We start from the raw sequence: 14,361 nt of genomic DNA, 5'->3' as shown, positions 1-14,361 counted from the left end.
GGGACTCTTGTGATTTATCTCTTCTCTATGACCTACAATAAGAAGCACACGTTTTCAGTGATTGAGGAGATATTTATACACACTCTTAGAGATACTCATGTACAGAAATAACAGTATACTGTATTTGACCGACCACTTAGATTCAGTCTTATATAGCAAAATTTTAAATTGTATTTTTTATATTGGATATAACCAGAGACGCGGAGAAACAAAATGGTACAACATACACTGCATTTTTGAGGAACAATGGGAAAGTAATTCTGCTTTGAAAGTTGATATACATGTAACCTCATTTTTGAGAAAACGGCCTTTGAATGTTTTGGTGCTACTACTGGAGAGCTCTTCTTTGTCTACACCCAATCAGCATCGTTCACACCCTCTAAAGTTTTAGCCCCACCCATCTCTTGAAGGATTCACATGGGAGGTCATGTGCTGAGTAGTGTAGTAAAGATTAAGACTAAAAAGTGGTAAAAGTAGTGGCCTACAATAACGAAAAATTCCAGGTAAACAGGAAGTGTTCATATAAAAATATATTATTAATATTAGATGCCGCTTACACAGACACACTTGTCTAAATGAATGGATCATAAGAGAGAAATGCGATATTCTGCAGCCACATCTTTGCCAAGTAGATGGGTCTCTACAGAAGGTGTAAACGGTGCAGCCAAATGGCTACATGCATAGTAGCAATATGAGAAATTGTTCAATATAAATAAAACAATATACAGTATGTACAAGAACAGTATAAATAATAATATCAGAAATAGATAGTGGTCAATATAAATAAAATAATACAGTATAAATAACAATATCAGTGATAGATGAGGAAGTTATATGCATACAATCAGGGGTAAAGTGTCTGAGAAGCGGGATGAAAAAAAATTCTTAGCACACACCCTAAAAAAATTGTAGCAGCAATACGTGTGTGTTTGGTTAGAGGCCACGCATGAACCAGGGAGTCTATAATCAAAGAGCCTGTTTCTGTCCTGTCCTTGACTTTGGTGCAGGGCATGTGATGTCCATAGCCTTTTCATTACAAAACTTCCTGATCTTCTCAAAAAGATATGTTTGTCTAGCCGTGTCCAGTCCAGGTGGTGCTTGGACAAGCAGGTCATCTATGGCTCCACAGCGTCGAAGCTGTTAAACAGGAAATAACCCTCAAAGAATTCAGAAGACATTGCAACCTTGTGTAAAGGATGTGAAACGGCTAGATTAGTTAGCGGTGGTGCTGGTGTAACGGATGTGAAACGGCTAGCTAGTTAGCGGTGGTGCTGGTGTAACGGATGTGAAACGGCTAGCTAGTTAGCGGTGGTGCTGGTGTAACGGATGTGAAACGGCTAGCTAGTTAGCGGTGGTGCTGGTGTAACGGATGTGAAACGGCTAGCTAGTTAGCGGTGGTGCTGGTGTAACGGATGTGAAACGGCTAGCTAGTTAGCGGTGGTGCTGGTGTAACGGATGTGAAACGGCTAGCTAGTTAGCGGTGGTGCTGGTGTAACGGAAGTGAAACGGCTAGCTAGTTAGCGGTGGTGCTGGTGTAACGGATGTGAAACGGCTAGCTAGTTAGCGGTGGTGCTGGTGTAACGGATGTGAAACGGCTAGATTAGTTAGCGGTGGTGCTGGTGTAACGGATGTGAAACGGCTAGCTAGTTAGCGGTGGTGCTGGTGTAACGGAAGTGAAACGGCTAGCTAGTTAGCGGTGGTGCTGGTGTAACGGATGTGAAACGGCTAGCTAGTTAGCGATGGTGCTGGTGTAACGGAAGTGAAACGGCTAGCTAGTTAGCGGTGGTGCTGGTGTAACGGAAGTGAAACGGCTAGCTAGTTAGCGATGGTGCGCGCTAAATAGCGTTTCAATCGGTGACGTCACTTGCTCTGAGACCTTGAAGTAGTGGTTCCCCTTGCTCTGCAAGGGCCGCGGCTTTTGTGGAGCGATGGGTAACGATGCTTCGAGGGTGACTGCTGTTGATGTGTGCAGAGGGTCCCTGGTTCGTGCCCGGGTATGGGCGAGGGGCCGGTCTAAAGTTATACTGTTACACTTGCACAACATCAATTCACCTCCCGAGATTAGATAAGAAGAATAACCTCATACAATGCAAAGTAAATGATATTCACCTGAAGTGCTGGTACTGCTTCACCTGTGGCAGTGGCCTGAAGTACAGAGTCAGGTGTTGTTGCCAGCCATAGCTTTCCACCAGCACCGTACCATCCTCCAGTCCAACCAGCTGTGGGATGTTGGCCCCTGTCACAGTGCTGTCCTTCACAAAACCAGCAATCTCAGACAAATTGCCAATCATGTTGGAGGTCAATTAAATAATCAAAACGTGTTGTTTATGCTTTACATACCAAGTGTTGTCATCGATTCCGTGTAGAGACGCCACACCACTGCTTTTGTCACATGGGATGGCAGGAGTTTTCCATCAAAGTGTTTGTGTCCTTGGTGGCATCCTGGTAATACTATTGCATCATCCTCTGTGTAGTTGTTGATGAAGTTCACCTCTCGCTGCAAGTCCTCATGCTTCAGGTGTAACCTGTGCTTGCTTGGGCCAGCTCTCTTTCTGATGGGAGGCATTAGACCATTCTCCTTGTATGACTGGTGAGGAGAGTCAGGTGTGTTCTACAGGTCTTTCTGATGGGAGGCATTAGACCATTCTCCTTGTATGACTGGTGGAGGAGAGTCAGGTGTGTTCTACAGGTCTTTCTGATGGGAGGCATTAGACCATTCTCCTTGTATGACTGGTGAGGAGAGTCAGGTGTGTTCTACAGGTCTTTCTGATGGGAGGCATTAGACCATTCTCCTTGTATGACTGGTGAGGAGAGTCAGGTGTGTTCTACAGGTCTTTCTGATGGGAGGCATTAGACCATTCTCCTTGTATGACTGGTGGAGGAGAGTCAGGTGTGTTCTACAGGTCTTTCTGATGGGAGGCATTAGACCATTCTCCTTGTATGACTGGTGAGGAGAGTCAGGTGTGTTCTACAGGTCTTTCTGATGGGAGGCATTAGACCATTCTCCTTGTATGACTGGTGAGGAGAGTCAGGTGTGTTCTACAGGTCTTTCTGATGGGAGGCATTAGACCATTCTCCTTGTATGACTGGTGGAGGAGAGTCAGGTGTGTTCTACAGGTCTTTCTGATGGGAGGCATTAGACCATTCTCCTTGTATGACTGGTGGAGGAGAGTCAGGTGTGTTCTACAGGTCTTTCTGATGGGAGGCATTAGACCATTCTCCTTGTATGACTGGTGGAGGAGAGTCAGGTGTGTTCTACAGGTCTTTCTGATGGGAGGCATTAGACCATTCTCCTTGTATGACTGGTGGAGGAGAGTCAGGTGTGTTCTACAGGTCTTTCTGATGGGAGGCATCAGACCATTCTCCTTGTATGACTGGTGGAGGAGAGTCAGGTGTGTTCTACAGGTCTTTCTGATGGGAGGCATCAGACCATTCTCCTTGTATGACTGGTGGAGGAGAGTCAGGTGTGTTCTACAGGTCTTTCTGATGGGAGGCATTAGACCATTCTCCTTGTATGACTGGTGGAGGAGAGTCAGGCGTGTTCTACAGGTCTTTCTGATGGGAGGCATTAGACCATTCTCCTTGTATGACTGGTGGAGGAGAGTCAGGTGTGTTCTACAGGTCTTTCTGATGGGAGGCATTAGACCATTCTCCTTGTATGACTGGTGGAGGAGAGTCAGGCGTGTTCTACTGATGCTGAAAGACAAATTCCAGATACAAATATTTTAGCATTATTATACAATAGATTGCGGTAATCACCATCAGACACACCTGGCTAACTTGATGGGTCATCAGCTAGCTAGCTAACAGGAAGATTTAACTTGTGGTCTTTTGTTAGACTTGTAGCTAGGTAGCTAGCTAAACAATGAACCATATTCCCAATCCACAGAGTACAAGCATTAGAAACCCATTGCCATAACTAGCTATAGTTAACCAAACAGGTTCAATGTTAGCTAGTTAACATTAGGCTATAACTAGCAATGGGAAATGGCATTCTGAGATTTTATTTTATTTTGTATTTATTTTTTACCTTTATTTAACCAGGTAGGCAAGTTGAGAACAAGTTCTCATGTACAATTGCGACCTGGCCAAGATAAAGCAAAGCAGTTCGACACATACAACGACACAGAGTTACACATGGAGTAAAACAAACATACAGTCAATAATACAGTATAAACAAGTCTATATACGATGTGAACAAATGAGGTGAGATAAGGGAGGTAAAGGCAAAAAAAGGCCATGGTGGCAAAGTAAATACAATATAGCAAGTAAAACACTGGAATGGTAGATTTGCAATGGAAGAATGTGCAAAGTAGAAGTAAAAATAATGGAGTGCAAAGGAGCAAAATAAATAAATAAATGAAATACAGTAGGGAAAGAAGTAGTTGTTTGGGCTAAATTATAGGTGGGCTATGTACAGGTGCAGTAATCTGTGAGCTGCTCTGACAGTTGGTGCTTAAAGCTAGTGAGGGAGATAAGTGTTTCCAGTTTCAGAGATTTTTGTAGTTCGTTCCAGTCATTGGCAGCAGAGAACTGGAAGGAGAGGCGGCCAAAGAAAGAACTGGTTTTGGGGGTGACTAGAGAGATATACCTGCTGGATCGTGTGCTACAGGTGGGAGATGCTATGGTGACCAGCGAGCTGAGATAAAGGGGGACTTTACCTAGCAGGGTCTTGTAGATGACATGGAGCCAGTGGGTTTGGCGACGAGTATGAAGCGAGGGCCAGCCAACGAGAGCGTACAGGTCGCAATGCTGGGTAGAATATGGGGCTTTGGTGACAAAACGGATTGCACCAATTGATTCAGTAGGGTATTGGAGGCTATTTTGTAAATGACATTGCCGAAGTTGAGGATCGGTAGGATGGTCAGTTTTATGAGGGTATGTTTGGCAGCATGAGTGAAGGATGCTTTGTTGCGAAATAGGAAGCCAATTCTAGATTTAACTTTGGATTGGAGATGTTTGATATGGGTCTGGAAGGAGAGTTTACAGTCTAACCAGACACCTAAGTATTTGTAGTTGTCCACGTATTCTAAGTCAGAGCCGTCCAGAGGAGTGATGTTGGACAGGCTGTCGAGTCTGCCGATGAGGATGTGGTGATTGACAGAGTCGAAAGCCTTGGCCAGATCAATGAATACGGCTGCACAGTAATGTTTCTTATCGATGGCGGTTAAGATATCATTTAGGACCTTGAGCGTGGCTGAGGTGCACCCATGACCAGCTCTGAAACCAGATTGCATAGCAGAGAAGGTATGGTGAGATTCGAAATGGTCGGTAATCTGTTTGTTGACTTGGCTTTCGAAGACCTTAGAACTGCATGGTAGGATAGATATAGGTCTGTAGCAGTTTGGGTCAAGAGTGTCCCCCCCTTTGAAGAGGGGGATGACCGCAGCTGCTTTCCAATCTTTGGGAATCTCAGACGACACGAAAGAGAGGTTGAACAGGCTAGTAATAGGGGTGGCAACAATTTTGGCAGATAATTTTAGAAAGAAAGGGTCCAGATTGTCTAGCCCGGCTGATTTGTAGGGGTCCAGATTTTGCAGCTCTTTCAGAACATCAGCTGAACGGATTTGGGAGAAGGAGAAATGGGGAAGGCTTGGGCGAGTTGCTGTGGGGGGTGCAGTGCTGTTGACCGGGGTAGGAGTAGCCAGGTGGAAAGCATGGCCAGCCGTAGAAAAATGCTTATTGAAATTCTCAATTATGGTGGATTTATCAGTGGTGACAGTGTTTCCTATCTTCAGTGCAGTGGGCAGCTGGGAGGAGGTGTTCTTATTCTCCATGGACTTTACAGTGTCCCAGAACTTTTTTGAGTTAGTGTTGCAGGAAGCAAATTTCTGCTTGAAAAAGCTAGCCTTAGCTTTTCTAACTGCCTGTGTATAATGGTTTCTAGCTTCCCTGAACAGCTGCATATCACGGGGGCTGTTCGATGCTAATGCAGAACGCCATAGGATGTTTTTGTGTTGGTTAAGGGCAGTCAGGTCTGGGGAGAACCAAGGGCTTTATATCTGTTCCTGGTTCTAAATTTCTACTACACACAGATCATAAACATAATGTTAGCTAGCAAGCCAGCCATCAGTTAAGAACAAATTCTTATTTTACAATGACCGCCTACCCCTGGCCAAACCTTCCCCTAAGCCGGACAACGCTGGGCTAATTGTGAGCCGAACTCTCAATCACGGCTGGTTGTGATACAGCCTGGGATCAAATCAGGGTCCGTATTGACGCCTCTAGCAATGAGACGAAGTGCCTTAGACTGCTGTTTTTTACCTTTATTTAACTAGGCAAGTCAATTAAGAACAAATTCTTATTTTCAATGATGGCCTAGGAACAGTGGGTTAACTGCCTGTTCAGGGGCAGAACAACAGATTTGTACCTTGTTAGCTCAGGGATTTGAACATGAAACCTTTCAGTTACTAGTCCAACACTCTAACCACTTGGCTACCCTGTGCCACTAGGGAGCCCATAACTAAGCAGAACAACAGATTTGTACCTTGTCAGCTCGGGGATTTGAACATGAAACCTTTCGGTTACTAGTCCAAAGCTCTAACCACTAGGCTACCCTGTGCCACTAGGGAGCCCATAACTAAGCAAAAAAAAAATGACAGTCTTTAAGACATCAAGGTTAGTCAATCCGGAAAATTTCAAGAACGCAAAAAACATCAAGCGCTATGATGAAACTGGCTTTCATGAGAACCACCACAGGAAAGGAAGACCCAGAGGTTCTTCTTCAGCAGAGGATACGCTCATTCATTCGAGTTAATTGCACCTCAGATTACAGCCCAAATAAACGCTTCACATAGTTCAATTAACAGACACGTCTCAAAAGAGAGAGAAACACGAGCAATTGACATTAGTCTGGTGGAAATCTTTCCTTTGGTCTCATGAGTCCAAATTTGTGTCTTTGTGAGACGCATAGTAGTTGAAGAGATGATCTCTGCATGTGTGGTTCCCACCGTGAAGCATGGAGGAGGAGGTGTGGTGGTGTGTCGGTGCTTTGCTGGTGACACTGTCTGTGATTTATTTAGAATTCAAGACATACTTAACCAGTATGCCTACGTGTCACGTTCTGACCTTAGTTCCTTTGTTTTGTATTTTGTTTTAGTATGGTCAGGGCGTGAGTTGGGTGGGTTGTCTATGTTAGTTTATCTATGATTTTCTATTTCCGTGTTTGGCCTGGTACGGTTCTCAATCAGAGGCAGCTGTCAATCGTTGATTGAGAACCATATTTAGGTAACCTGTTTTCCCATTGTGTTTTTTGGGTGGTTATTTTCTGTCTTTGTGTTATGTCACCAGACAGGACTGTTTCGTTTCGTTCATTTTGTTATTTTTGTATTGATTCAGTGTTCAGTGCTTTCTTTGATTAAAATTATGAACACTTACCACGCTCCGCTTTGGTCCTCCTCTCTTTCTCCAGATGACATCGGTTACAGCATTCTGCAGCGATACGCCATCCCATCTGTTTTACACTTAGTGGGGCTACCATTTTGTTTTTCAACAGGACAATGACCCAAAACACACCTCCAGGCTGTGTAAGGGCTAGTTGACCATGGAGAGTAATGGAGTGCTCCATCAGATGACCAGGTCTTCACAATCACCCGACCTCAACCCAATTGAGATGGTTTGGGATGAGTTGGACCACAGAGTAAAGGAAAAGCAGCCAACAAGTGCTCAGCATATGTGGGAACTCAACCAGGTGAAGCTGGTTGAGAGAATGTCAAGAGTGTGCAAAGCTGTCAAAGGCAAAGGGTGGCTACTTTAAGTGTTCTCATTTAAATGTGTATATCTGATAGTACAAAATTAAATAAGAAGAAAAAACTTTTTAAAATAATCATAAATATCCATAATATGAAATAATAACATGAAGAAACAACAAGAACAATCTAAGAAAAGGAAAGTTAGATCCAGCATTAACATGGAGGACAAACCTCATCCAAATCCTCTGCCCTTTCACACAATCTCCTCTATTACATAGAGTAGGATACACAACTGAGACTCAACTCATTCACTCAATTAAACTCTGCCCCTCCACCTCACTTACTTAACTCAACCACCAGAGGGCAACACAACCACATTGCATTTCTATGCAGGAGGGTTCATAGTGGGTACGTGCACCACTCACGCAGGATGGCTAATCTTGAGTGTTTGAAGTGTACATGACAGCACAGAATAGTCCTCAAAGGCTATATTTGTTCTATCAGAGTGGTGGCTAGTGACAGAGACACCATAACACTGATTATTAGGAACATGGGGAGACATTTGTCTACTTCCCAAATTGTATCATTTTCCCAAAATAGGGATTCACTGTATTCTGACAGTTGTAATGTTCCGGAACGATATGGTTATAATGGAGTTGATAGTGACAACAAACCTCACATTCCATGTGACAACATTCTTATGAAAACAATTTGATATATAAATAATGTTATCTAAAAAAATATGATGAACACATCATTAGATATAAATGATGTTATCTAAAAATCTAATTAAAAAGGTGTTGTTTTTTTTTCTCAGCAAAATAACAGTTAAATGTGCATATTTTGTAAAACTAAAATATAAAAAGTTTCCTTAAATAAAGAAAATAAAGTAAATTAATAAAGTAAATTAATAAAGTAAATAAATAAAGTACAGCTGTTTTTTCCAAAGTACGATCCACATGGGTACTAAAAAGCTGATTTACCATAATTTGATTGTAGTACCAATTGGATTTAAGAATTGATAAATCTAACTGCCTGTAGCTTGGACCTTCAAGGATATGCATATTATTGATACCATTTGAAAGGTAACATTTTTGAAGTTTGTGGAAATGTGAAATGAATGTAATAGAATATAACACATTAGATCTGGTAAAAGAGAATACAAACAAAAAAACATGTTTTCAAATTATAATTTCTTTCATCATCTTTGAAAAGCAAGAGAAAGGCCATAAAACAACATTAGTATAGGCACAATTTAGATTTGCAGCACCAGATGGCAGCAGTATGTGTGCAACGTTTCAGACTGAAGCATGACATTATCGCACAAAAGTCTTGCCAAATGGGCCGAATTGGTCAATTAATACATTTTCAGGTACGTAAGTATAGAGAACATACAAAAATGATAGGCTAATAAAAAAAAAAATAATAATTGTTTACAGACTACAAGGAATGTCATACATGCCCTTTCTCACCTGGAAAAAAGGAACACATGTGAGAATGCTGTTAATTGACTACAGCTCAGTGTTCAACAACATAGTTCCTTCAAAGCTCATCACTAAGTTAAGGATCCTGGGACTAAACACCTCCTGGACATCCTGACGGGCCACCCCCAGGTGGTGATGGTAGGTAGCAACACATCTGCCACACTCATCATCAACACTGGAGCCCCCCAGGGGTGCGTGCTAAGTCCCCTCCTGTACTCCATGTTCACCCATGACTGCATGGCCAGGCACGACTCCAACACCATCATTAAGTTTGCAGACGACACAACAGTGGTAGGCTAATCACCGACAATGACGAGACAGCCTATAGGGAGGAGGTCAGAGACCTGGCCGGGTGGTGCCAGAATAACAACCTATCCCTCAACATAACCAAGACTAAGGAGATGATTGTGGACTACAGGAAAAGGAGGACCGAGCACGCCCCCATTCTCATCGACCAGGCTGTAGTGGAGCAGGTTGAGAGCTTCAAGATCCTTGTTGTCTACATCACCGACAAACTAGAATGGTCCAAACACACCAAGACAGTCATGAAGAGGGCACGACAAAGCCTATTTCCCCTCAGGAAACTAAAAAGATTTGGCATGGGTTCTGAGATCCTCAAAAGGTTCTACAGCTGCAACATCGAGAGCATCCTGACATGTTGCATCATCGCCTGGTACGGCAATTGCTCGGCCTCCGACCGCAAGGCACTACATAGGTTAGTGCGTACAGCCCAGTACATCACTAGGGCTAAACTGCCTGCCATCCAGGACCTCTACACCAGGCGGTGTCAGAGGAAGGCCCTAAAAATTGTCAAACACCATAGCCACCCCAGTTATAGACTGTTCTCTCTACTACCGCATGGCAAGTGGTACCGGAGTGCCAAGTCCAGGACAAAAAAGCTTCTCAACAGTTTTTACCCCCAAGCCATAAGGCTCCTGAACAGAAAACCAAATGGTTACCCGGACAATTTGCATGGTGTCCCCCCCAACACCTCTTTTACGCTGCTGCTACTCTCTGTTTATTATATATGCATAGTCACTTTAAACCTCTTACTTCTACCCCTTCCTTTTTCGAAAATTCTGTTAAAAATCGCGCAACTTTTCAGCGTCCTGCTACTCATGCCAGGAATATAGTATATGCATATGATTAGTATGTGTGGATAGAAAACACTCTGAAGTTTATAAAACTGGTTAAATCACGGCTGTGACTATAACAGATCGTGTGTTTCATTGAAAAACGCAAGAAAAACTGCTCTCTGAAAGCTAAAAATAATTTCCATAAGTCACTTCCACCAGTTATTAAAAGAGAACAGAATTTAATGGCGATCTGCCTGCAATTCATACAAATTCCGCACGATGGCGCCATTGTCCTAATTTTCAATTGAATTAATTGTTGGAAAATCCTTCTATCTGACCTCCATTTTCCCAGTCTTCACCCGGATGCAGTTGAGGGAGATATCAGATGGCATTGTTTTTGCAAGTGAAGACCTATTGAATACACGTCGCCCTGTAATCATTTTGATAGATTATAAACGTTTACTAATACCTAAAGTTGGATTACAAAAGGATTTCGAAGTGTTTTGTGAAAGTTTATCGTCGACTTTTTTAATTTTAAAAAATTACGCAGCGTTTAAAAACGATGATTTTTTCTGAATGACACAGATCCCATACAAAGCTATTTTGGGTATATATGGACCGATTTAAACGAAAAAAAGACCCAATAGTGATGTTTATGGGGCATATAGGAGTGCCAAGAAAGAAGCTCGTCAAAGGTAATGAATGTTTTATATTTTATTTCTGCGTTTTGGGTAGCGCCGGCTACCGCAAAATCTGTTGTTTACGTGTCGAGCTGGCATTTTGGGGGGTGCATGCTATCAGATAATAGCTTCTCATGCTTTCGCCAAAAAGCATTTTAAAAATCTGACTTGCTGGCTAGGTTCACAACGAGTGTAGCTTTAATTCAATACCCTGCTTGTGAATTTTGATCAAAGATTGAGTTGTAACGAGTACATTTAGCATTTAGCGTAGCGCATTTGCATTTCCAGGGGCATACTTGAGACGTCTGCGTCTCAAGTATGGTCAAGAAGTTTTAATTATACATTCATGCACATATGTACCCAACTACCTCAATTTGCCCGACCAACCAGAGCTCCCGCACATTGGCTAACCGGGCTATCTGCATTGTATCCCGCCACCCACCACCTGCCAACCCCTCTGTTCATTATTTAAACTTTTTTTTTTTCACTGTTTATTATACATGAATATTCACTTTAACCGTATCTACATGTACAGATGAAGTCGGAAGTTTAAAACACTTAGGATCGAGGCATTAAAACTCGTTTTCAATCACTCCACAAATTTCTTGTTAACAAACTATAGTTTTGGCAAGTCGGTTAGAACATCGACCTTGTGCATGACACAAGTCATTTTTTGCAACAATTGTTTACAGACCAATTATTTCACTTATAATTAACTGTTTCACAATTCCAGTGGGTCAGAAGTTTACATACAATAAGTTGACTGTGCCTTTAAAGAGCTTGGAAAATCAATTGAAGTTCAACATCTAAATAGGCTATTTCTCCCAGCATTGATCAAAACTCAGAACGCATATATTATAGATCTGACTGAGTTCTATTACCGCCTGCCTCTTTGTGAACGAGTGGAATCATGAACAGTGGTTTGTGCGTTATGTTTGCCTGAATCCTGGATTGCCTCCTGGATTTGTTTCTTAAAAGCACATTCACCGCTCTCTCAAATGGCTGAAACATGAAACGAACTGTCGCATCTCACTGTCGGCTCTGCTGCGAGACGCCGGACAAAAGTCAATTTAAAAGCGTCCCGCGTCTCCTGCCATGTCTATCCCCCAAATAAACAAAAAATTACTCTTGAAAAATGAGCAGACAACTGATAAATAGTCACTTATAGATATTCCAGTCAGTCAGCTGACGGCAGAGACTTCTATTGCAGTAACATTGAAGGGCTCTGGAGCCTACCACAACAGGAGCAAAACATCTGACACTAAGTTCTCATAATAACGTTTTTTTTCACAGAGTATAGGCTACTGAGACAGACAGTCATGTGGCACTAAGTTGTGAGGCTGAGGCATGCTGCAATGCATGCAGGAGGAAGCAGAAGAGACGGAACGAGAAAGTAAGCAAGCAGAGAGAGTGGTTAGTACCCTGGATCACTGACTTGGGGTAGGTGGCCATGTATGGTCCCCTGAGAAAATCTGTACTAATCTTATCAAACTTCTTTAAAAGAAGATATGTTTCAATATGAACACCTCCACAGGACCTATCTTCCCTATAGGCCGATATTAAAATGCAATCAACATGCAACCAATACAGTTCTAGCAAAATGCTTTTAATTAAAGAAAAAAAATAATTTAATTAATTAATTAAAGAATTAAAGAATTAAGAATTACAAAAGTATTGTCAGATATTACTCATCCTAAATCAGACAGGTTTTTTTTACATGGATGATACATTGGAGATAATATAAGACAAGTACTGGAAACAATAGACAACTATGAAATATCGTGGACACCAGGCCTGTGTTTCATAGCTGACTTTGAAAAGGCTTTTAATAAAGTACGACTGGAATTTATTTATAAATGCCTAGAATATTTCAATTTTGGGGAATCTCTTATAAAATGGGTTAAAGTTATGTATAGCAACCCTAGGTGTAAAATAGTTAATAATGGCTACATCTCAGAACGTTTTAAACTATCTAGAGGAGTAAAACAAGGTTGTCCACTATCGGCATATCTATTTATTATTGCCATTGGAATGTTAGCCGTTGAAATTAGATCAAACAATAATATTAAGGGATTAGAAATTCGGGGCATAGAAACTAAGGTGTCAGTGTACGCTGATGATTCATGTTTTCTTTTTAAACCACATTTAGAATCTCTCCACGGCCTCATAGACGATCTAGATACATTTGCTAACCAAATTATGAAACGTCTCCTGCCGTATTGGATCAATTAAAAAAATGCTAATTTTACATTACCCTTTATTTTACCAATTAAATGGTTTGACGGAGATGTGGACATACTCGGTATACAAATCCCAAAAGAAAGAAATAGAAAGTTAGCAAAAATAGATAAGATCTTGGAACCATGGAAAGGCAAATACCTGTCTATTTGTGGAAAAATCACCCTGATTAACTCTTTAGTCATATCACAGTTTACCTATTTGCTAATAGTTTTGCCCACACCTAGTGACCTGCTTTTTAAATTATATGAACAAAAAAAATTATATTATATATGGAACTGCAAGCCAGACAAAATTAAAAGGACCTATTTACATACAGAATGTGAATTCAGAGGGCAGAAATGATGAAATATTAAAGCATTAGACCTCTCACTAAAGGCATCAGTCATACAAAAGTTATACTTAAATCCAAACTGGTTCTCTAGTAAATTGTTAAGAATGTCTCATCCTATGTTCAGGAAGGGCCTTTTTCCCTTTATTCAGATTACAACAGCTCACTTTTGGTTGTTTGAAAAGGAAATCATCTCCAAAATATAAAAAAAAGCCTTAGAAAGTTGGCTGCAATTTCAGTTTAATCAATAATAATAAACCTGAAAAGACAGAACAAATAATACAACAAATATTGTGGTTAAACTTGTGAATGTATATAGATGTATCTTTTTAACCAAAAAACATGGGGAATTGGAAATGATGCAAACAATTACATTGATGGAAGCAACATTCTTTCTGCAATATTAAGCTGATCCAGCCCTTTAAAAAATAAATATGTATATTTTATATAAAAAAAATAATTAATAAAAATACAGTTCTATAAATGTACTACATTTTCATTTCGTCGCTGATCCTACACGTCAGCGTGAATAATTCATCACATTTCCCTCTTTCAGGAGTATAACATTACAATTGTATAGTTAATATGCTGTGTGTTTGTAGATGGACTGAGGTGAATGAACCTACAGCAGCCAAGGCGATAATGGCTGGTGTTATTTTTTTAATTGTTCTTGCTGTTCTGCAAGTAGCATTTGAATGCGTTTTTACTGAATAGAAAGGCAGTAAAACAATGTCCTTCCAGTTCTCAGTAAAAGTCAAACCCTGTTTGTTACCAGCCCTGGTTAATTATAAGGTTCTCCATCTATGCAGGTGATCTGTCTAGCTGGTCAAGATCATGGATACAGGTCCCCCTCTCTCTGGT

General features: G+C 41.3%; 1 protein-coding gene across 1 annotated transcript in view; it reads left to right on the top strand.

Moving 5' to 3' along the window:
* The first annotated feature begins 10,814 nt into the window (after positions 1–10,814).
* LOC110520643 (interferon-induced GTP-binding protein Mx) overlaps positions 10,815–14,361 on the top strand; it is a 64,695-nt gene continuing 61,148 nt past the window's right edge. The window contains exon 1 of the mRNA XM_090230465.1: positions 10,815–10,946. The gene's annotated coding sequence lies outside the window, so the exon portion shown is untranslated. The remainder of the gene's footprint in view (positions 10,947–14,361) is intronic.

Source organism: Oncorhynchus mykiss, chromosome 3 (genome assembly GCF_057628025.1).
Source record: "Oncorhynchus mykiss isolate SJ-2025 chromosome 3, ASM5762802v1, whole genome shotgun sequence".
NCBI lineage: Eukaryota > Metazoa > Chordata > Actinopteri > Salmoniformes > Salmonidae > Oncorhynchus > Oncorhynchus mykiss.
Note: the sequence above shows the minus strand (reverse complement) of the source record. Positions and strands in the feature narration are given on the sequence as shown.